Source organism: Octodon degus, unplaced genomic scaffold, assembly GCF_000260255.1.
Source record: "Octodon degus isolate 3935 unplaced genomic scaffold, OctDeg1.0 scaffold00148, whole genome shotgun sequence".
NCBI lineage: Eukaryota > Metazoa > Chordata > Mammalia > Rodentia > Octodontidae > Octodon > Octodon degus.
Window position 1 is genome coordinate 5,434,719 of NW_004524724.1, and position 24,495 is coordinate 5,459,213.

General features: G+C 47.1%; 1 protein-coding gene across 15 annotated transcripts in view; it reads left to right on the top strand.

Annotated features, from left to right (window-relative positions):
• The window catches only part of Ncald (neurocalcin delta), a 432,618-nt gene that overhangs the window by 202,831 nt on the left and 205,292 nt on the right, over positions 1-24,495 (top strand). The window contains exon 1 of one of the 15 annotated variants that reach the window (XM_023702332.1): positions 7,617-7,662. The exons of 13 other annotated variants lie outside the window; for them this stretch is intronic. The gene's annotated coding sequence lies outside the window, so the exon portion shown is untranslated. One more of the 15 variants, XM_023702331.1, reaches the window with a different exon arrangement.

The following is a 24,495-nucleotide window of genomic DNA, read 5'->3' on the forward strand; positions in this document are numbered from 1 at the left end:
GCTGGGTTCATATTAGCTGCCGTCAGTATTTTAGACTGGTTTCATTTAATTTCCTGGGTATTGTGCTCTGTGGCTGTGGAGGGCAACTTCTTGTTTATCTTTATCTCTCTTGGCTTCAGATTAAGGCTTTGTGCTTAGAGAAGAAAAAACCCATAACTTTTCTTTTCAGCACCCATCTGTTTAATAATTATTTTCCCCTTTCTTTTTATAACTCTCTTGTTATGCTAACATCACTGTGTCTAAATAGAGCATCTATATTTGATTGCATTGTTCCTCTTCAATGTTTTTCCCTTGTTTGTTTAATTAGAATTTATAGCATGCCAGAGCTAGAACCCTAGTAATAAGGCAAAAATCACAATGACTTTCATAACCCAGTGGGCTGACGAGAGTGTCTGTTTTTGTCTCTGAACTCATTATGGGAGAAATTATTCCTATTTTTGTTTATGTCTTTGATGAGAGACACTCCATTTTTGTATAATTATGGCTTGCTCAGGATTTACCTTTTCCCCAAATGACATCTCTATATATTATGAAGTTGCAGAATGAACTGTGGGTAAAGTATGTTTTGAGAGTAAAAATGGAGGGTATTGGTAGCAACAGAAATATTACATTTTCTAGCTGTGCTGAGGGGGTGGGCAGAGAAAAGGCATGAGCCTGATAACACGTCCCCATCCTGAGCCCCAGTTTCACGAGGGTCTACAGAGTGTCACTGCTGTGTGACTTGTCGGTTGTCACCAAGTTAGTGGCAATGTGTAGCCCCTCATAGGTGGCCTCTGCTCCCTTTTCATAGTGCGTGTGTGTACACACACTCCAGTTCGGCCCCACAGTGCTTGAGAAATTGCTCTGGGTGTGTGTGCTGCAGGATCCTGGGCTGGGACGCCCACAGGCCAGGGCTTGTTGTGGCTTGGACAACCCACTCCGCATATGGATCTGCTGGCTGTGTTTGGAACAGCTCTTCAGGTACTGCTCTGAGTTGGTTCCTTGCACCATTGCCATTGGACTTAGTCCAAAACCTGTTAGCTTTCCTGGCCTGGCATGCCGCCAGCCTGGCATCTTCCTGTGTCTGGGCTGCAGCATATAGGAAAATCGTGACTGGCAAATGATCGGAGTGTGGGCGATGTTCCTTTCACCTCTATGATTTATTCATTATATCAGTTGCAGGGGGTGGGAGCACTTCAAAATTTTAGTGTGATTTCAAACCTAGAAGAATTGCAAGAACCATGTAAGGAATTAGTCTCATGATCCTATTGCATTTCTGTAGGCACATTTTGGCTTATTTGCATTATTATCTCTTTTGCATTTTTATCTAAACTACTTGAAAATGAGTCGGAGGCACCATAGTACTTTGCTCTGAGTCCCCTTGGCTGCCTGGGTGACCATGAGCATGCCAACAGACTCCACTTTGCAGAGACCAACGCTCAGAGAGGATCAAGGACTGGGGCGACACCACAGATAGCTGTGACGGAGACAGGACTCCTTGTCTCAGCTGTACCACTTGCAAGACTGGTGTTGCTGGCCTGGGGGCAATAGCTGAGGAGGACAGGGAGAGGTGATGCTGGGTTGGAGAAAGGCGGGCAGCAGGATGTTGGTGGGCTGGAAGCAGCGAGGTGCTGGCGGGTCTGTCCACCAACCGTAATTCCTGCTGCCTGGTTATGGTATACAGGACTGGGGCTCTCAGTTGCCACATGGGAGGGCAGCTGTCTGTCTCGGTCACACAATGTTCCATCCCCACAGGCCCTACTACCTGGCGCCTCCCAGGGTGCCCTTGGGCCCAGCAGTACCCACTCAATGGCTTGGTCTTTTTTTCTTCTTCCTCCTCCTCCTCCTCTTCTTCCTCCTCCTCTTCTTCCTCCTTTTCCTCCTCCTCCTCCTCCTCCTCTTCCTCAAAGTATGTATTTGACACATGGTCCCACTACACAGCTGGGACTTATAGTGATCCTTCTGTTTTCAGCCTCTCCAGTGGTGGGATTACAGGCATGAGCCACTATGCCCATACTCAGTGCCAGTTCAGTGTGCCTGGGCGCAAGGCTGGCATGGCATGAGGTGCTGGGGATCAAACCCAGGTCCCTGTGTTTGCCTAAGTAGGTGTTTAGTCTGCTGAGCTATCTCATTAGTCTCATCAGCCCCTGCTCTTCCTTTATCTGAGGTGGTGGAATGAAGTCTGGAGATGCAGTAGAAATGAAGTCTTTAGGCACTGAGCAAACGAGACGACCCCTCCTCTGCCTTGCGGGTCAGGCTTGGCTGTCAGGACCAGAAGTTCCCAGGCTCTTGACAGCCTGAGAGTCAGGACAAGTGTCCCTTGTGGAGGCTGCACTGACTAGGACCCTGGAAATGGAGTCAGCGGAGGAAGCAACTTGTTTCAGATTGCTGCTTTATTTGTTCGAGAAACAGCTGCTGATTGCTGGCACGGGAGGCCCATAGAGATGGGATGTGAGCTCTAGCGGGGACCAGGCCTGGCCTGCAGCTGCCACAGCAGCTTTTTCAAACCTAGATGCCTCCAGACCCATCTGGGAAGTGTCCCAGGCCAAGCTGAGGGAATGAGGGAGGCAGAGGGTGGGGGTGGGGAGTCAGTCTCAGGACCAGATTAGGTTCTGGGATGCTGACTTCCACGCTTCTGCAGAGTATGGCCTGCCCTCTAGATCCTGTATTTGTCAACTCCTTGCTGAGTTTTTTCTCTTGAAATGAGGTCTTGCTATGTACCCCAGGCTGGCCTTAACCTCACAACAGTCCTGAGTGCTGAGATGACAGGCATGCACCATGCCCAGCTCTTAGTGGCTTTTTCCTGAGGTTTATGAGTGTACTCCTGTTCCCTGTGTCAACATTTGGCCCAGGAACTCTTGCTGCAAGCTCTGGACTCATTAGGCCTGTCACCAGTCCTCCTTGTTCCTCTCATAATGAGTAAGTCAAATATTTTGTTGTCACAACCATCACTGGTCTTCTAGCCTCCTGTGATATTTTCCTCATCATTTTTAAATCTTTGCAAATATAGATGGCAGCAGTCCCTATTTATGATACATCACACCTGTGACCCTCCCTGGCTAGTACCACACACTAGTTTTTACAATGGCAGCGCTCTGGTTCTAGGTGCCAATCTCTACCCTAGCCAACTCTCTGGTGGAACCACACAGCCTTGGTGACACCCAACAGCTCCAACCACTCATGGCTGGGCTTGGATTCAGGCTGGGAGCTTGGAGCAGATCTGTTCCTTGTTCTCATTGTCTGTGGACCAGTGCTGCGGGGTCAGGTTCCAACAGGGACTAGGGAAGCACAGTCTGCCACGGCCTGCACTCAGAACTGGGGCACTGTTATTTCTCTCCACGCCCACCAGCCAGGGTGGGTCTCATTGCCAAGCACAGCCTCGGTATGGCAGAGATACATATTTTCGTGCACATGGGAGTAGGTGCAGAGCCACAGGTAAAGGCAGGGGTGGGGATTCACTCAACCTGTTACTTCTGCGCCACACTGGAAAGGCCTCTGGAAGGGGATAGTCTCCTGAGAAGAACACAGTTGGCCCTGTGTCAGCCATAGTTTCAGATATGCCTGGCCCCTGCCCTCCCTGGCCACATGGGGTCTGCAGCAAATTGGGGGTGCTTCCTGGCTCCCCTTCAGTCCCAGAATTTGCACATTTGGGTTTGCCAAGTCAGTGGCCCCTTGCACACCTGTTCTTCAACTTCCTAAATTGTATCACTGCTGTTCGTGTTTATTTGTGCCCCATGTTGCCCTGAGACACCGGTGAGGGACCATGGGACAGTGGCTGGTGACGTGGTGACTTACCTCTGGGTCTGGAGTGTGGGTAGGGTCCTGGCCTTAGTGAGAAGAACCCTGGTGCTTGGTGCTGGGTCCATAAACACAAATAACTTAATAAGCTATTGATCCTGCCAGTGTTCTAATGCATCACATTACCAGCTGTGATCAGAACCCAAGGTCTTGTAAGAACCATTTAGATGATCTGTCTTTCTCCTCCTCTTCCTTTTCCTTCTCCTCTTCCTCCTCCTCCTCCTCTTCCTTTTCCTTCTCCTCTTCCTCCTCCTCCTCCTCTTTGGGCTTCTTCCTCTCTCCCTCTCTCTCCCCCCTCACATAAGAACCAACTAGCTTTTTTATGCTGAGTTGAAGTGTGAAAGAGTTTGCATGGGGGGATGCTGAGAGATGGAGGGACGGAGAGGCAGGGCATGTGAAAGGAATGAAGACGTGTGATGTCCGCATTCCAGCTCCCCATGCGGGAGGTGGTCCTTCTGTACTAGACATAGACTCATAAAGACATTTTTTTAATGTACTTAGTACAGGGTCTATAGGGTCTCACTACACAGATTGGACTTGTAGTGATCCTCCTGTTTTTAGCCTTCCAAGCACTGGGATTATAGGTATGCGCCTCCATGCCCAGTGTCAATCGCTGTCTCAGTGTGTTCTGGGGGCAGGGCCAGCACAGCACACCAGGGATCGAACCCCAGCTGCTGGGCTTTGCCTAAGCAGGCACTTTAATCTGCTGAGCTAGCTGGCTGGTCCAAAACATTTTTTTTTTTTAGTGCAAAAGAATACAAAATGTACATCTTTAGTCTATGTTGATTGTCTTTCTTCTATTTTGGTTACTTCATTGGAAATAGGAGGTGAAAGGAGACTTTGTTAGTCTTTATCTGGCCTGCGACTTAGTGTTTTCAGATGTGAATGACCATGGCCCCTGGCCCTCTGCAGATGGGGATGGGACAGGAGTGCTGACATAGCCATAATGCGTCTGTCTGGAAGTTGTTGGGGCTGTAGCCTCTCTAACACAGCCACAGAGAGGTGGCCGAAGTCACTGGAGTGTAAACTCCTCAGAGCACAGTGGAAAGCTTTTAGAAGGCTCTGGGAAACACACATCTCCAGGCGGGAGCAGAGAGGAGGCCGACTGAGACGACTCTTGGTTGCTCCTGGCGTTCTGTGTGCGCTCAGGCGATTATCTTGATCTCTTGGCTGGGAAAGCGGGTCTCCTTTCTCACTCAGGGGCTGGGTGGGTGGAGGGGAGCAAAGGTTTGCTATCTCAGCACTCTGTGCCAGTGCTACTCTCGCGTGGAGGCCCTTGGACTCTACGGAGCGCGTCTGGGCGGGTTGAAGGTCAGCGGTCCTTCACTCCCAGGATACACCGCGCCTGCCCAGCTGAATGGACTCTCAGGCTCGCTTCCTATGAGATACTCTTAGACCTCTGCACACAAAGCTGTTATTTTACCTTGAAAATTCTTATTCTTTCAGCCTACTTTTAGCTTTTAGGTATTCTTTGAATTCTAGTTTAAAGGGAAAACTTTTCTTGGGATGTCTTTCTTGATTTTCTTCCCCTTTGTTAAGTGCTTCTTTATTGAGCTGTGTAACACTTGCTGTAATTTATTGCAGTTGCTTATTTAACCGTCTCTCTGGCTGCACTGAAAATCCCTGAGGCCAGGTTCCGAGTGGGTCCAGCCTATTACTGCATCCACTGAAACGAGCTCAATGTTTGGCCCCAATGGAAGCTCAGTAATTACTCATTGACTATTAAATGAACACTGTATAAAGTATGAAAGGCTATGCGTTCCAGAAATAGGACCCCAAAATTCAGTGTTCCTTTGTCCCTTGTGAGCACCAAGCAGGAAGGCAAGGCTGAAGGCAAATCTTTGCTTTTATTCAGGTCATCCAGGGAACCGGAAGGCGAAAGGCAGGCTTACCTCCTCTTCTTGCTCCTCAGTTCTTCTGTCCTGTAACTGTGACCTTTGTGCTTGGGAGAGCAGAGGTGAGCTGGGTGTGGCTGTGGAGGGGTCTCTAAGTGAGAAAAAGGAGTACTGAGACCTATTTCCAAACTGACAGAAGGTGGCGACCTGTGTCCCAGTTCTGCTGACATGCAAATCTTGGCCTCTCAGGAGAACGGAGGAAGCTTTGAAAGCAGGCCTTGCATTCAGGGTCCAGATTAAGGAGACACAGGGTCAGCATCAGCAGGGCACTTCCGCCTAACTGCTTACTGTCCCCTTTTCTCCACATTCGCAGTGGTTTAACTTCCTCTGTATCAGTCTCACGTAGTGTGGGGCCTTGGTGTGTGTCTAACGCACCTTCATTCTTTATCCATCCCCTTCTCTTTCCCTCCCTCCACCTCTTGGCCCCTCCCCATCTGCAAAAGATCCCTCTCCCTGTTTTCTCTTCTCCAACTGTTATTTCACTCTTTGCTTATACCTGGGCTTCTCATATGAGAGAAACCATGTGATGTTTAAGCTGATTTATCTGCTTTATTTCTCACTGTGGTCTCACGGGGCCTCCATTTTCCTGTAGATAACTGAAGTCTATCCCTCTTTTTGGCAGAGAGTACTCCACTGTGTGCAAATACTGATTTTCTTTCTTAAAGGTGGAGGATGCAGCTGCTCTCAGAAGCTTGGGGCAAGGGAGGGATGGAATGAGGAAGTGGTACCTCAGGTTCTCCCTCCCATCTGTTGATGCTCCCCCAGCACTGCTCCATGGGAGTGGGGTGCGGGCAGCACTGTCCATACAGGTCAGTCTCCTGGGCACAGAGGGCAGGGCATGTGCGATGGGTCAGTAGAAAAGCCCACATGCGCCCCTGCTGTTGGTGTCCCCTCCTTAGGCAAGCTCCTGCAGGTCTGGTGTGGCTGCTGCTATGGCCACCGCATCTGTTCTCCCACTCTGCCACTCCATTCGCCCCTGCCCTTGTGTGTGGTGCATTTAGCCAGGAAGCACCAGCAGGTGTTGCCTGCAGCATGGGCCAGCCTATGCCACCTGCCTCTGGTAAAGTGCTCAGGCGGCATGCATGGCACACGTGGGGTATGGGACAGGTGTGAGCCAGGGCCCCTGGTTTCCAGTGCTGTCTCAAACTAAAGGAACTTGGGTAAGTGGATAATGCTTTCAGGGCTTTGGCTTCTCCATCCATAAGATAGAGCGCATAGAACATAGATAGATCTGTTGTAGGGATTGAATGTGTTGGAGTGAAGCCCTTAGACAGTGCCTCCCACAGTGAGCCTGGCGGGCGCTCCTCTCTGTTGCTGTCTCTCCTAGTCAAAAGTGTTGTCAGGTGGAGCACGGACTCCTCCCTTCCCAAGGGCTGCTCTCTGTGGATGTCCCGAAGTTTCTGTTCTATGTTGTATTTATTATTATCTTCTATCATCTAACAGGGAGCCCCAGCTGCACCTCTGCTGTGTCCCTGTACCCGGGCCATTCCTCTCCCTCTCTTTCTCACCCTGTCCAGTCCTTGTTTGGATTCTGTTTTCTGTACTGGTCTGTGAGCCCTTTGCAAGATAAGAGCAGGTAATTAATTGTTTGAGATTTGTCACGGTGACAAATTTCCACCACACAGCAAGGGGTTGGCCTCCAGATAACGCCTTTCAGCTCATTGGTGGAATTCTTTGTGCAGCAGATGGGGGAGGCTTGGTCTTGGGGAACATCTATCTGTTCTCGTTGGCTCGTATGCTTGCCAAGTGCCGAGCCAGGACTTGAATCCATGCATGGTGCTGAGAGTGGGTAAGAACCTGCTCTTCATAGCAGCCCTTCACAGATTTCAAATGAGCGATGTTAAGTGAGACTCGAGCCCCCTCCTTTTCGCACCACATTACGTAAGATATTTGCCTGGTTTCAGATGTCGGGTTTGTAGCCTTGATTCCAGGTGAAATTCTACCACAGTGAAGCCCTGTTTGCTGTGAAAGGTGACTCGCCCAGGTGCAGGTACATTTCTTCAACCACCTTATGCCTTCAGGTGTTTGGGGGAAGAAAAGAATGAGAAGACGAGTATCGATTATGGCTCTTGGTTTTCTTCTGTGAGACCCAGCTTTTCTACTGGTACACTATGGGGTAGGTGCTCAGCAGACGTTGGTGATGATAAAGGGCGGGCATGACATGGTGACCTATTTTGGAAGAGGCCATTGTTAGGGCTGGGAGGGTGCTTTCCATCGTTGCTCCACATCACCTATCTCAGGACTTGTGCTTGCCAGGCAGGCACTTATGCTGCTCCGGCCCCTGTTCTTGCTTCTTGACCAAACATTCATGTTTTTCCCTCTGCCCCAAGTTCTTGTCCGTGTGAGCACATGTGTAGTACATGGTGTCTGCATTCCTCATGTGAGGTTGGCACCCGGCCAGGACATCTTCATTCCCCCTCCAGCCCCCACTCTCTCCCCACCTTCCTGTTTGATGAAGATCTCTCTCCATACTTTTTGTTATCTGCCTTTTATTTTGCTCTTTATTTATATGTCAGGTTTTCTCATGTGAGAGACACCATGGAATTTTAAAGCTGTGGGTCTGATTTCTTTCACTTAATGTCATGGTCTCATGGTGCATCCATTTTCCTACAAATGGCAAACCTTGTTCATTCTACTTAAAATATCTTTCCTGCTTTGGTGGTAGGTTCTGTCAATGTGAGTGTTTGTTTGGGTCTCTGGCCTACCCACATATATCCTTGGTTGTCTCAAATTGTCTGGCTGTGTTCCCTGCTCACATTTATCCTGGCCAGCGGGTTCTGCACCATTCATTCACGGTGTTGTGATGCTCTATGATATCTTTTGTCCAAACCAAACACCTGTCTCATCCTGGATTAGACTTAGCAGCTGAGCTCACTGAGCTGCGTGTGCCCTCTGAGTGTCCCCAAACAGCCAGCCAGCCTGCTGCCATGTGCATGGCCTCCATCAGGGAAGGACAAGCCTGAGTTCTGGGGATCACACAGATGCTGGGCTTCATCAACCTCAGCACCCACTGCTGTGTAGTATATCTGCATTGGAACTGTGTGTCGTCGTTCAGTAGGGACATGTCAAAGTCATCTAAATGGACCACCCTGTGCTTCCTTGCACTGTCCTCTGAGGGTGACGGTGCTCCGTCCCCATGGGAGGACACTGCCCCATTTCTTTGGTCCATTTCAGTGCTTACCTTGTCTTACTGTCAAGAATTACTCCTTAATATCTAAGCCAGACCTTTCCTTTTGCTACTACAGGTGACCGAGTCTCCTGAGCTCTTTGCCTTAATAACTAACCCTCTGAAAGTGTTTGAGATTCACTTCAAATGCCACATTCAGAACATTCTTCTGGGTGCTCCTGCTTTCAAAATTGCAAATGAAGAAAAATCTGCTGTTCTCAAAATATGGATGCATGTTCAAAGAAGCACAATTTCAACCTTGAAAAGAATGTTAAGTGATTAAAAAGTAGTAAATGCACAGTAACCCCACTCAACTAAAAGCCCTGCAGTGCACCGTGAGAGCTATTGAGGAGCCTAGTGTTTTCAGCGTAATGGAGAAAGTGTTGGCAAGCTTTCCAGTGAAACGACATGGGATCACCCTGCTCCTTACCAGCCATCCCATCTTTTTAACAGCAGATAATTTTATTATTTCATTTTTTTATTAGTCCGTGTTTGCAATACATCATGTCTACATGCCTTCTGCGAAGCTGGTGCATGGACGCAACACATCCTAATGTTCTGCACCCCCTTCCCAGCTCCTCCCTTCCCCCCATTTGCTGATCCCCTTCCCCTTTGAGAAAGAACAACCTCCCTGCTTCCTGTTATCTATATTCTACTTTGCTCTGTATTTCTACTTTGGGTTTCTCATATAAAATGAGAACTGTGTGATATTTAAGCTCATGTGTCTGATTTAACTTTTTGGAGTGAAAGTGCATCCAGTTTGTACAGATGGCTTCAGTTTATTCTTCTGTATGGCAGCGTAGTACTGTGCGGTGTTTGAACACCACAGTCTCTTTGTTCATTCATCTGCTGATGGACATGTGGGCTGCTTCCACAATTTAGCTGTTGGAACTTATGCTGGTATAAACATCACTGTAACATGATGTCTTTAACTCTTTTGAGAAGACATCTAGAAGGGGAATAACTGGGTCAAATGGAATTTCTAGTTTTAGCTTTTGGAGAAATTTTTGTACTGATTTTTATAGTAGTTTTACTAGTTTACATTCCTACCAACAATGTAGAAGTGTTCCTTTTTCCCCACCGCCTCATCACCATTTGTTATTTTATGATTTCTTGACAATAACCGCTCTTTCTGGGGCAAGATGGAATTTCAGTGTTTTGTTTGTTTGTTTGTTTGTTTAAATTGGGGATTTTCTAACGGCCAGAGATGTTGAACATTCCTTCATGTATTTATTAGTCATGTGTACTTCTTCTGAAAAGAATCCACTCATTTCACTTGCTCATTTTTCATTGAGTCTTTTACTTGGGAGACTCAAATTTTTTGAATTCTTTGTATATTTTACATATGAGTCCACTATCTGAGGAATAACTGGCAACATTTTTCCTATTCTCTAGGTTGTCTTGATCTTGAGGCTGTTACTTAGCTGCTCTAACTCTCCCCTTCAGCACCAGTATGGGAACACTCCTGGCTACCCCCTGCAATTTCCAGGCTTGTCAACACAAGACTATGGTGTTGTGTGTAGATGAAGACACTAAATTTAATTATTACAAAACCTCATTGATTCAGTCTGCTGAGTTAATGCTATTCAGATAGGGTTGAACAGAAATTATTTATTTATTTATTTATTTATTTATTTATTTATTTATTTATTTTTTTGCTGAGAAGAAAGGATTAGCTGAGCAGTTCTTCTGTCAAGCAGAATGGAGTAAAGAGGAAAAGTTGAGCGCTTAATGCTTTTGGAAACTCCAATTGGCAAATAAAGAGAAAGGTCTTGAAACAGTGGTGCTCTAGGGCAGCTAGAGGGCTGGGGAGACAACCTGTTGGGAATGTGGGCCACTGGCTCCTACCAGTTTCTGTGGGGTTACAAAGGCATCGTTAAAACTCGCCTGTATTCCATATACCTCATCAATTAGGATGGGCTTTCTTCCCAGGAATCCACATCTGTGAGCTTCTCTAACACTGGGAAAATTGGTCACTGAATGGAGGAAAGTACTGTCCCTTGAGCATGGGGGCTGTGGGAAGGACCTGCACGCTGGATGGAGCTTTATTCACATGGTCACTGGGACTCTTATTTACTGTCCCTTCATTAATTCACTGAATGCCACTGACAGCCACAAAAGCTTTGGCACTCAGCCACTGACGTAGAAGAATTTTCTCCTGGCACCAGGGTGCAGAGGTAAGTCTTGCTTCTCTCATAATGAGAAAGTACTTCTCCTTGTCCTTGGAAATCGTAATGGGGCCCAACAGTATGCACCCTGGATCAGAGAAAGTGTTCATAATGATAGCCATTTTGTGCAATGCTCTGTCCTTTGAATTCAGCAAGATTTAGTTGTTTGACTTTCAGCAGTGAACACAAGGATGACCCAGGCCTTGGGCAAAGCCCAGACGCTGTGGTCGCCAGGTAATTAGCAGGCCCTGGGTTCATACCGCATGGTCAGTCCAGTGACAGTGCTCAAGCTGAGTGCAAATCGCCAGTCATTGTCCCTGTTCACCACTCTCATGGATGCAGTGCTTATTGCAGTTGTGTGTAGAATCTTGAAATGTTTTACTATTGGTTCTTTGTTCAGAGCTATGGAAAAGCAATTAGAAACAGCAAGCCTGAGCTGGATTGTGCTGTGCCCTTGACCATCTTCACACTATAGTTTGGACTTTTATGAATATTGTGATCGAAATAGGTACGACTGGGAAGCTACAGCTGGGTGAGGCTCTGTAGAATGGAGCTGCTAGGAGCTTGGCTCCAAGTCAGACTGTTTGGATTCAGATCTCCAAGAAACTCAGATCTCACCAAAGCCTCTGTAGCCTCAGAGGAGCGTAACTCGCCCGGGCTGTAGCTCTTGTCCCTGTAGGAAGGAGTGGGTATGCTTGCCACAGAAGAGGTCATGGAAGGCAAATGTAGTACTGCACGCAGCATACCTCAGGGCTCTTCAACAATTTGTACCTATAAAATACAAGTGAGTAGCAGTCATTTTTCGTGACTAGTCCCTATCTAATGCTCCAAATGTTCTGATGTTCAAATGAGGGGACAATGGTTTCTTTCTTTTTTTATGAATTTGGGACAGGGTTTACAGGGCATACAGGGTCTCACTACATGGATTGGACTCATAGTGATCCTCCTGTTTTCAGCCCCCCAAGTGCTGGGATTGCAGGTGCGTGCCACCACACACAGTCTCAATTGCTGTCTCAGCTCACCCCGGGGGCAGGGGCGGGGTCTGGCAAGCTGGGGCTAGAACCCCAGTTGCTGTGCTCTGCCTAAGCAGGCACTTCAGTCTACTGGGCTATCTGGCCAGCCCTTGACGATGGTTTCTTGAGACCACTGCTAACTGAGTTCATTCAGCTGTGGGAGGATTATTAAGCAGATGGCTGTGGGCACTTTTGGAAAGAGCCAGAGAGAAGCAGCCAGGCTTCTTGCCATGCTGAAGCCAGGTCAGTGGAGAGGATGTGTTAGATCAGGGTCTCTGTGTTCAGAAAGAAGTGTGTGTGAGAACAGCATCTTCCTTTAGGTTTTCTCTGGTTAGATTCATTTAACAGTTTGGTCCTTTATGGAAAGACAGGATTTGGTAATCATCTTATAGATTTATGCAATATCATAAAGCAAAATTTTATTTTTTTAATTTTTATTTACTCATTTTTTTTTTTTTTTTTTTTTTTTTTTTTTTTTTTTTTTTTTTTTTTTTTTTTTTTTTTTTTTTTTTTTTTTTACCGGGTCTCACTGCAAAGCTCAGACTTATAGTGATGTTCCTGTTTTTCAGCCTGTCCAGCATTAGAGTTACAGGTATGCACCACCACACCTGGTCTCTGTGGCTTGCTCAGGGCACCCTGGGGGGTAGGGCTGGTGCAGCATGTTGTACTGGGGTTTGAACCTCAGACCCTGTGCTTGCCGAAGCAGGGACTTAGTCCACTGAGCTATCTTGCTGGCCCCCAAAATTTTAAATTATTTCAGTAAACTAATTGTTAAGTAAGATTAAATGAGTGAGTGAATGAATGAATGAAGAAGGAAAACAGAAATGCCTACATTTAAATTTGAAACTCAGTTGTTCAGACAGGAAGTGAGGACCATCTGGATGGGACCTGGCTGTGCAGCAGGTCTTGTGGAAGGGACTGGGAGTCATCTGAGCCCCAGGTACCCTAATCCAGCTGTGCTCAACCTTGGTCACACAGCACCTCTCCTGGGGCTCCGGCAAGCAAGCAAACAGAACCTAGTGCAGGCAGCCATATTAGAGACTTGGACTCATCTTGTTTTGGGAAGGATTGTTACTGGTTTCATTTTGCTCTTTTTTTTCTTTGGGCCTAAAGTCATGCTCAGGAGCAGGGAGCCAAGCGCCTCTCACTAAAGTACTAATCCCATGAGCTCTCTTGCTTAGGACCTGGGCCTCGGCCTGGCGTCCACTCACCCTGGCATGTTTGTTTTCTCGCCCTCCTGGGCTCCCTCTCACCACCTTACAAATGAGAGTTTCTTTGTTCCACAAGTCACAGCCCCCCTTCTCCCCTTATGGTTAGAGGGGCCTGTGCTTGTAGTCTGTTTCCTCTCCAGACCCCAGCTCACCAATGTCTCCTGTTGTGAAAACGAGGCAGAAGCATAACATCACGGTCCAGACCAAGCATTAGGGCCCGACCTGTGGACCATGAAGGCGTGGTTCTGCACGGCTGTGGAATCCCTGAGGTAGTGGGATCCCTGAGGCGGTCTCCTTACCCCGACAGTGAAAGCGGGATTGTTATCTCTTGGTGTGAGAAGTTGTCCGTTATCCTTTCTATCACTCCCCCATCAGCTCAGGGCTGGCCATGACACCTGCATCCTGGAAAGGTTTCCTTGGTGCAAGAGTTGGTGAATGAACAGCCTTGCAGGCAGGCAGTGGATGCAGAGGTATTTGTGAAGACATTTTTTCTTGCTGGCTTGAGGTTTGCTTTCTCTAGAATGTTCTCTCCTGGGAGTCGGGAAGAATGCATTGGGGGCTCTGCCCCCCCCCCCCCAGGCAATGCAGCTCTTGCTGACTTCCCCTGGGCTTGCTGCTCAGAAGGATACATCCAGGCCCTTTGCTGCCCCAGCCTTTGCACAAGCTCCACCCTCAGTGTAGGCTCTTCCCAAAGGCCCCGCAGGACCAGATCCTGCTCACTCTTCCTGCCCAGGAGCCATGTCCTCAGAGTCCTCCAGCTGACAAGGACCCCTGCCAGTGGCCACTCCCTGTGCCGCTCCTTCTCAGGCTTGCCTTTCCCACCTCATTCAGTGATGACTGTATCATCGCTGTGTTTTGGGTGGGCTGGGGACTGAATCTGGGGCCTCAAACATGTGCCAGAATGGTGCAAGTGCTTGTGTGTCCTGGGTCCTGCAGAAGCAGGGCGTTCGCTTGTCCTGCTGGCTGTGCACTCCTGGTGTGTGGCACTTTTTCTGAATGATCAGAAATTAACAGATGAATAAACAGATGAGAAGGCAAAGTAAGGAGGGGAAGACAAAAGGGTGGGTGACAGGCAGTGGAGCAGGGAGCATGACTAGGGGGTGACTCAAGGTGCTGGACCCACCAGCTGGTGCCTGGGAAGCAGCCATGCTCAAAATGGAAGAGCAAGGCCAGCATCTGTTAGGCACAGAGGAGCTTTGGCACCACCTGCCTGGTACCTTTCTCCTAGGCACCTGTCTGACTACTTGTAGGGGAGAGTGTCCCAATTTTCTTGCATAACAGTCCAGAAAGTGGGAGGATATTCCTGAGAAGTGAGCATGGCAACTACAGGAGCTACCCAAGCCCCATTCCCTAGGAGATGCCAACCAATCATGCCTGCTGGCCTGGCACCAGCAGCAGTTCTGTGCAGCCTCCCAGGTGCTCTTAGGAAGCAAATAAAGGAGGGCTGCTCACACTGTGGTCTTGGCTTATTTGAGTTTTAAAGCTTGCTGTCACCCATTTTAAAACCAGGAATAGTTACTACTAGAGAGGGTTCTGAAGATGAAATGGGACTACTCTTAGAGTTTAGCTCCTTACCTGTACAATGGCGCTGTTACAATTTATTACTATGTGTCCTTCCAAACCACATTTCTCATTTAATCAAACCTGGGGGCAGATGCTAATGGTGTGAAGAGCTGAAGGCAGAGCTGGGCCATCAGGCTTTGGAGAAGATGAGCAGGCAGCCACAGTGGAGGTCCCAGAAGCAAGGATCCGGAGCTGACTCCGAGGTGCTGCCTGCAGGAGACTGTGGCTTGCTTTTGTTCCTGTGGGATCCAGGGTTTCAGTGCCCAGGAGGGAAGACAGATGGCCTCCTGGGCTGGGCCCTGCCCTCTGTCCTGCAAAGCAGAAGCCTGAGGCTGGTTCCCTTCCAGAGCCACAGGGAGCTTTGGGACATTCCCTGAGGACAGGACGCTGGGCAGACAGAAGTGCAGACGCTGTTGCCAGGGGTGCTGAGGACCTGTTTCTTGGCCTGCATTTGTCGATTTATTCAGTTTCTTTCATGTTGAAATGTAGTTGTCTTCCATCATAACCCAGTACCATTTCCACAGGTCTTTGTAATTGGTCCCTCTTCTAAGTGGCTTCTGTGATGTGGAGCTGCCATTCATTCAGTCAGCAAATACGAGCACTGCTGGGAGTTCACTCAGTTCTGCAGCTGCTGCTTTACCTCCCTGAGCTAAAGGCGTCCATGTCCTGGAGGGCTTACTTCCTGCAGAGGGGTCAGACAGCCCCAGCCATCGCACATCAAGGGACAATAGTACTAATTGTCCTAATGCTGAGGAGCAAACCCAGGAGACAGAAGGGCTATTTCCTGGGCTAGCTACTTATGTTTATATGCACTTTTCCTTCAGTGGATCCTGTTTTGATGGCTCTGTTTACTTCTCTGCCATAAATGACTGTACCGTCTCCCTCCAACAGGAGTGGGAGCCTCAGAGGCCCTAGGCCTGCCTGTGGTGGATGCAGATGGTTGAGTAAACACCTTTGGCATCTGGCTCTGGGTGACTGCCCTTTCTGCAGGTGAGCCAGCTGGTCAGTCTCCCAAGGGCACTGCAGATGGTGGTGAGAATCATTCTAGGCTGCCTCCTAGGCTCTCTACTGGTCTTGACTGACTAGTTGGCCAAATAAAACATTTGTTTAATCTGCATTAAGTCAACTTGTCCTCTCTGGAATTAGTTTGGTTTCTATTTCTTCTCCTTCTCTCACCTCCCTCCCCTCTTCCACCTTCTTCCCTTTCCTCTCCCTCTTCTTGTCAGATGTGCTTTCTGAATTTAAGACCAACTCAGAGATTTAAATAAGAAAAATACCCACCCCTTACAACCACAGAACCCAGTGTGTCATGGGTATGACACAGCATCTGGAGGAATGTCGGGAGGACTCAGCCAGGCGAGGCTGCACCTCGAGCAGTGGTGGCCGCAGCAACAGTTTGCTTCACTTTGCTGTGCTTTGGTGCCGGTGTGGATGCCAGAACTTGGCCCACTGAGCCACGCCCAGCCCCAATAATGGGTGCTGGGAAACTAGACCCCTGATACACGGCTCCATCCGGATTTAATGCCAGGTTTACTAAAGCGCACAAAGTGAGAATAATGTTCTTTAAAAGACTCAGTGCAAAAGCAGAAAACAAGATAATGCAAAGCTTTAGGGCATTTCTTGTGGATGGGTGTGTGGCTGGAGTGGTGCTGCTTGCCTGGGGCTTGGAGGTGGTCTCCCCCATGGGGCACGTGTGGCCTTGCCTGGCAGTGGAGGAACAGCTGCCCTTGACGCAGCTCAGGTTAAATGGTGGCTGTGTTTGCACTGGTCAGCTGTGTTGTGAGTCTATTTAGCTTGTGCTAAATGCCCCTGAGAGGATGAATGTCATCTGTTTCCAGTTTAATTGTATTTTGGAGCATGGTGCATTTTTTTTTCCAGATGAATAAATGTTAAGCCTTTTCCGTTTCCTGAAGAAAGAGTTGGATTCTAAAGTACAAATTGCCAACTTATTAGATCAAGTTAAAGCTAAATATAAAGAGCTACTGACTCTATTTATAAGTGCTTGTTAAAATAATATTGCTCAATAAAAATGCCATATATTGGTTGAGACATTGGATACCATAAAGACAGGCCACAACTGGTTTCATCCACCATTAGCCTGACGGATGGGATGGTTAGAAATTGTGCCTTCATGGTGCTGGTAACAGTTCAGTGTCTTCATGGAGTAGCCAAGGCTGTTTTGTTTTGTCTTGGTTTGGTTTTTTTGAATGCCCTCAGACTTTCATCTCTTCAAGAGTGCCTAAACTCTGACATTTGTATATGCAAACCGAGATATGTAAAGGACTTTTTGCATTATCGCTATTGCAGAGGCGATTTCAAGTAAGTCAGATTACTTGAAAGAGTAAACTTAGTCAGTTGTATTTCCCTGCTTTCATAAACCATAAGCTTCCAGGTAGAGTTTTGAAAGCACAAGTTAGACCAAGCTGCAGTGAATGTTACATTGAAGGTGATAGATTTTTTTCAGGTGCCTGGTACAGCAGAGAAATAGGCAGAAAGAAAAAGGGAAAGGGGCTTTATTATCCTTGAGGACCTGGAGAGAATGTGGGAAGATAAGAAATTCTCTCATTGGAACAAAGGGCAGCTGAGACTTTTATGGCCTTTTGCCAGGGTGGCGCTTGAGGGGGAGTTTAGGTAGACCTGAGGAGCTGATCGGGGGCTTCCCTGAGGTGGGAGGACGGGTGGAAGGAAAGTGCACCCTAGCCTAAGTTGGAGAAGGGGGGCTGGTTTTTGGAAGATGGGCTTTTGTTTTAAGAGTTTCAGCCATATTAGATGACCACCATGATGATTTCAGGAATTCGTACTAGGCCCAGAACCTATCAGAAGGGATTTGGAGATGAGTCACATGCCTGTCTATGACAGTACGTGACGGCCCCAAGCTCATCGCCCTGTTAGCCAATGTCATGGGGGTCAGAGCTCCAGCCTCTGACATCCACGCCTGTGTTCCCTCTTCCTCGCCCCTTGCTGCCCTGAAGTCATGATTTACGCCAGAAGATGCGTGTGCAGTTGTCTCAGCCTGTTCATGTTGCTGTCACAGAACACCAGGACACCTCCCGCTCGCTCATTGGTATGGAATAGAAGTTTCTGTTTTCCAGTTGCAGAGGGGGCCGAGCCTCTGGTGGTGGTGCTGGCAGTTCTGGTGTCTCCCAGGGCAGCTGTCTGCCTTAGTGCTGCCCGCCCACTGGAGGAAGGCACCGAGGACAAGAGTGCTAGAAGCTGCGCCAGGGCCTCAGGATTCCGTTAACTCTTAACGTGATTACATGGCAGGGTAAATTTCAGCATGAATTTTGGAGAGACAAAAATGTACAGGAATTCAAAAAATTTCTCTCTAGTGTTTCAGTGAAAACAGCTATTCTGCAAATATGGCTGGGATATGCTCTCTTGATTGAACCTGTTTTCCCACAGGTCCACATTCTTCCTACCCCACTTATGTCATTGTCTCATCAACCTCTGAGAAGAGGAACCCCTGGTGGATAGGGTGCGTTTAGCAGCCTTGTCCCAGGGCACAGAGACCACACTTGGTCTCAGACACTGCTAGGAACCACTCTGACTTGATTCCACATCTCAGCAAGGTGAAGGTCTTATGGTGGCATTTTTCAAGTTATAATATATTTGGATGTCAATAAAATCATTTTGAAATGAAAAGAAAAAATATAAAAACCTCACCATGCTTTTTTCTTCACTTAAAAATTGTTCTTGGAAAGATTACCTTTTATGAAGCCAAGCCTCTTCTATTGTATCTATGAACTGTGAGATTATGCTGAGTAAGAGAAAGGTTCAGAATCCATCTCAGAATTCTTAGATTGCTGGAACTAAAAATAAAACCATAGCTATCATTCCTAAAACCCCAGAGGTGCAGAACTTTCCTGTGGTCCTTACCATGGAACCATGTTGCTGCTATTCTGTGCTCAAAGGGACACATTTACTAGCTATCTGTTAAAGCTCTTATTTCTGTTTTAAATATACTCCGTTTTCGGCTAACTGCTCAGCATGTGAGGCTTTGGTGTCCCTGACTGGGATACATGTTGTCATGAGCAACACATTATCCAAGATACAGAATTCAGTACTTTTTCTCCTAATATGTAGGCTTGATATACATTATTTTTGTTGAATTACTGCAATCAATTGAATGAAAAAGGAAGAATATTTAGAAATCTCAGCAATTGCATAGTTCTTGAGTTTTGTTCCTAATAAAAGTGACATTGATTTAGCAATGCATTTGTGTGCATTGGAGTTGTATTTTATTTTTTTATGTTATTGAGAAACAAATATCAATGAGACAGTTTCAAAGCTGATTAATAGGACATTTTCAACAATTAATATATTGTACATTGTTATCTTCTTAGTGGTCATCCATAGTACAAGAAGCAGACAGGATATCCTGTCCAAACACTATTACTACAAATCTTTCTTCTCACTGAATTAAGTGAAAGTAGCTGTGTATCTATCCTAACTATTCTGCATATACAGATACAAAATGGTCCTTCCTTTGTATCCCCTTTTTTTATTTAGTCCTGTCAGAGATGGGTATTCCACTGGCATCTAAATATTATAGGTGCTTGAATTCAGCCAAACAATCCAACACAGTCTAGCAGTCCACAATAGTAGTGGGTTATCTGCAGAAGTTGTTGACTACAGCCTTTTACAGCTCAGCATATTCATATGGCTTTACTTTATATACCTCTTTCTATACTTTTCTGCTGGATGGTTAAGACCAAGATAAAGCAAGACCTATATAACAAGAAATGTAACTTTTGTATCTGATAAGGAGTTGTATTTTAAACAGATCTTCTCAGAGGGCTTTGGCTCTCTCCATAGTTTTGAAACTGACTAGAGAGACCCAGTAGATGTCTAGACTGGTGGCCCCAGAGGTGCTAAAGTGTGCTCTGCTCCAAGAGAGGTTTTGAGTGCCAGGCTCATGATGGGACTTGGTAGACTACACCCTCGTCCTCCTCGATCCGCCTTGCGAAGTTAGATCACCCACTGCTGAAGCCCGTCTGCCTTTCTCCCAACACCTCCTTCCCTAGTGCTCCATCCGACACACCTTCGTATCCATGCACTCACTGGATTTCATGGCGGCTTCTCATCGCTGCCCTGAAGGGACTATGTCTGCCCCTCCCTTTTTGCACATCTGGAAGCAACTGGCTTAGTGCCTGCTTGGAACTTGCTCTTGAGTATCTTTCATTTCAGTCTTGGAATGCTCTTCCAATGAGTTTATAAATATTAACAAATAGTCCATTCCAAACTCTTCGACATCTTAGCCTCTGCTGCTGCTTCTGGGGGAGCCCGTTTTGTGGATCCCATCCCTGTCCCAACCTGCTCTCTCTTTTTGAAAAGGGATTATTGTCAAACAAAGCCCATCCTGGGCAGTCTTCTGGTGCTGTGCTGCTAGGCCAGGTGGTGACAGACAACCTGAAGGCAAGGACGCTTTTAGAAGATTTGCAGTCAGAATTTGCATGTTTTCTTACAAATCATCTCCACTTGGGTGTCTTGGGCCCACTTGCTAGTGACAGTCATTATATACTAATATCTTTAGCATTTTCTTCTTAGTTAGCTATAAATGGAAGTCTTAGTTTTGTTCAGTGGTTTTTATAAGATGGTTTTCTTCAAATATTTATCAGTGGAGAATAGTATAATGAATTAGACATTCATATATAGAAAAGATATGAACCCCTTTAAAAATTCATGGAATTAATAAATGGATAGAAAGGAAGCGAAGTACAGTCTATCACCCTTGAATGTGAGCTATGGCATAGAGAGGTGTATTTGCAGCCATGAGTGCAGTGGTTTCTCTGTGACCTCTCCATCCCTGGTGGCCATGGAGTCCTCTTGGGACCCCATATTACAGTGGGCTCCTCTTTCACAATACATGGGCCAGAGTCTGGGAGGAATCTCATGCATGGCCTTAAGGAGCAGTTAAACTAGCGCAGCCAGGAGCCTCATGGCCCTAACAGATACTTCCTAGACAAGGAGTGGGTGTGCTAATTCATTCATCGGCATTGGGTGGCAGCTCTCTGAGGTGTTCGGTGTGGTAGGACAGCAGGGGCTAGGTTACTGCTCCAAATCTGGGTCTAGATACCTGGGTTTGGTCATGGCTTTGCCACTATGGACACATATCCTATAAAACAGGGTTATGTTTCATCCATGAAAGAGGGCTAACAAGTGGCATTCTGCCTATTTTGCTGGGCTATGCAATTATTATAAGGATTAAAGGCATTCATACTGCAGAGCACTTAAAGAAAAAGGCCAGGCACACACAATCATACTGGCTAAAATAACTTAAGAATGTAGTGATATTCCGGGGCTCCCCACAGAGATGGAAAAGCTACTTGGGCCAGAAGCAGTGGCACCTTTGTGACACTAAGGTCATTGCTGCTCAGATCATGGTAGCTAATATTCTTCAGTAAAAGGAAGCAGTGCTTCTTGGAGAAATGGCTGACTTAGCTCTGAGTTTGGAAGTATGTGAGATGAGCCTGGAGGACCTCCTAGTGCCAGCAAGCGAAGAGGAGCAATTTACCAGGCAGGTGTGTGGCTAGGGGGACAGATGCCGGCGGGAAGAGCCCAGTGGCTGGGGCAACCTGAGCACGAGGCAAATAAATAATGTTGAGATAAACCTGAAAGCATGCAATAAGACTCTGCTTGTATAAATAAATAAATGATGAAATAAATTAATATGTGAGGAAAGTGGGCAGATCTCCCATGCAGAATTCCAATTAAGGATGAAATACTCCGGCTCTCAGGAGGTAGAGCTGATGCCCAGGGGAAGCTACACACAGTAAATTTCTTCCAAAGGGTACAAAAGAGACAGAGGGGGAGAAACAGCAGAGAAACCTGACGCATGCTGCCTCGAGGCAGGTCTCAAGGTTACGGGCAGCAGCCGAGAGTCACTGGTAGCGGGTGCATTTGATCTGTGCGGAGAAAGACACTTCCCCTTTGTGGTGCGCTACAGAATATCTGACCAGGACTTGGTAAGGCTGCCGCGGTCATTAATAACAAGCCACAGCTCAGAAACTGTTCCAGCCAGGGGCACGGAAGCAGATACTGTGACTGAATGTCATGTGATGTCCTGTATGGGCTCCTGAGTCAAACATTGGATGTGACATGAAATATAGAAGTGAATTAATACTGGTGTATTAAAGTTGATTCACTCACTGTGGCGAGGGTACCCTATTCAGGTTACTAGTCAGGAGCCATGGCACAGGGTACAGGAACTTCGCAAGAATTCCAGAACTTTCTAACTGTTTGAAAATAAACATTATTTTAAAAAATGAAGTAAACTTCTCCAAAACTAAAAACAGAAAAAAAAAATAGTATTGAAAAACTAGTTTGGAGCTGGGCATGGTGGTGCACACCTGTAATCCAGCATTTGGGAGGCTGAGGAAGGAGGATCTTTGTGTTTAATACTATCCTAGACTACAAAGTGAGCTAAAGGCCAGTCTGAACTACACAGCAAGACCCTGTCTCAAAAAGACAAACAAAAACAAAAGCAAAACACCTAGTTTAGAGGTATAATTTTCAATTTTTAAGTACCCAGAGCAAAATACTTCAATATTTTGAAAAAATGTTCAATCTACTCCATTTGTGTTTTGAGACACACACAGAGAGAATTATATTCTGCACTAAAGATTTGAATTGTGTAATGGTATATACATTAGTAAAGATTTCTGCTATATTTCTGCAGTCCTCTGGAAGCGGGACAAAACCACAACCACGTTCAAGGGTAATTGTCACTGAAGCACAAGGAGACTCATCATGTGGCATTCGCTGCCTCTTGCTGCACAACAAATGGTCACAAATGCAGTGGCTTAGCCTCTCTGTGTTACCAGCAGTGCCCCTGGGTCCTGGGTCTGGTGCAGCTGGGGCAGTCATGTCCCTTCCCAAGCCTGAGGTTTTTCTTCTAGCTCAATGATGGGGAACCTTTTAGAGACCGAGAGCCCAGACTGCAACCCAGAATCCACTTGTTTATTGAGAAGTGCCAACATTGCCACTAACCCGGAAGGTTTGGTGTTCAGCTGCTGGGTTGCATGCGGGCAAACAGGTTTGCCATCCCTGCTCTGGCAAATGAGGATGTTGGAGGGGCCCCACTGAGAGACTGCTGCTCTGCTAGGTGGCAGCTCACAGCACGGTGGCTTATTTCTTTGAAGCCAGCAGGAGAAGCTCCTTTCCAGCTGCTGAAGTGGAGTCAGACAGAGGACATGTCTGGCCGCTAGCATCGCCACCTGCTGCTGGCTGAGCATGTGCCAGGCTGTGGCTCCAGGAGGGCACAGAGCATGACGTGGTGGGGTCACCTCAGGACTCGCACACTAATGGGACAGTTATGGGATGACGGGTAGCTGGACATCCGCCTCTCTACTGCAGAGGAGAAGCCAGAGCAGGGGCCGCAGGTGGGACACGCCTGTGACTTCCTGTGCTGTAAGCACACTGCATGCAGCAGAAGCTAGACAAATGGGTTCCATCTCCTGTGCTCCGCTGTGAAGTTCAGTGTCCACCCTAAGTCATTCAGTGGGCACTGGGGTTATGAGAAGAAAGGAGCCAGAGGAGGAGATTGGAGCTAGCTCTGGAGTACATCACCATTTCTCCGAGGAGCACATTTTTTAAGCAGTAAAAACATTTGCGCCTCTACCTGCTCCCGACTCCATGGCCACAGTGTTTATGCCCTTTAGGAAAATTTGACTACTGTGACTTCATTTTTAATTCTACATTGACTAGAAAATTTTAAAGATTCTCTCATGTTTTTTCTATTCTTAAATTCTATTTGTTGATAACTTCATAAATGCCTACTGTTCATACTATATTTTTTACATTTTACATAATGCTTATATATTTGTATACTTTAGATGTATTAAATGTTCATTTTTGCCAATTTGTTTTTATCAACTGAGTCCTCTTCTTGTAAAACATTAATTACAGAAACACTAGAGCTGCCATTTTGTTCTAAAATGGTCATCGCCATCCAGATTTTTCAGGACCTTTATTGCCTTTTGCCTGATTGCTCCATATAACACCAAAGTGTCTGGGAAGTCCTAAAGCACAGTTAGGCATCAGAACCCCACCTTCACCTCAGAAACACAGACGAAGGCCATCTTGTTAGCACTGGTGCTGTCCAGGTAGCCGTGGGGGCGGGGGGGGGGGTCGCTGGGTCGAGTGAGGTCCACAGAGGTTAGCGTGCACCTGTTAGGGAACTGAACCAGAGTGCTTCTAGTGCCTCCTGTTATGGTCTGTGTCTAGGTGTCCCCCCAAAGCCTGATGCAGTCAAGGGGTGACTTCTAGTGTTTGTGAGTAACTCATGATCCACTGGGATTATGGGTGTGAGTGCTGCTGGGAATATGGGTGTGAGTGCTGCTGGGATTATGGGTGTGAGTGCTGCTGGGAATATGGGTGTGAGTGCTGCACCTGGCCTGGGGCGGAGAGCCTGCGCGCAGCATAAGGAGACAACTTGCTCTCTGCTGTCACTGTTGCTGCTACTCCTCCCTTTTGCTCTTTCTCTTTACCGCTGCCATGAAAGGCTGCCCTCTGCCATGTGCCACTCTGCCTTGAAGCCAGCTGAGTGTGGACGTCTGACTGTGAGCTAAATAAACCTTTCCTTCCTTCATTTTGGGTGTCGGGTATTTGTCCCAGCAATGAGAGAAGAGTAACCGAGGCACCTCCCTATGCTACTTGAATGAAGCAGGTACCTAGTGGAACTGCAGCTCATTAGCAGCCAAG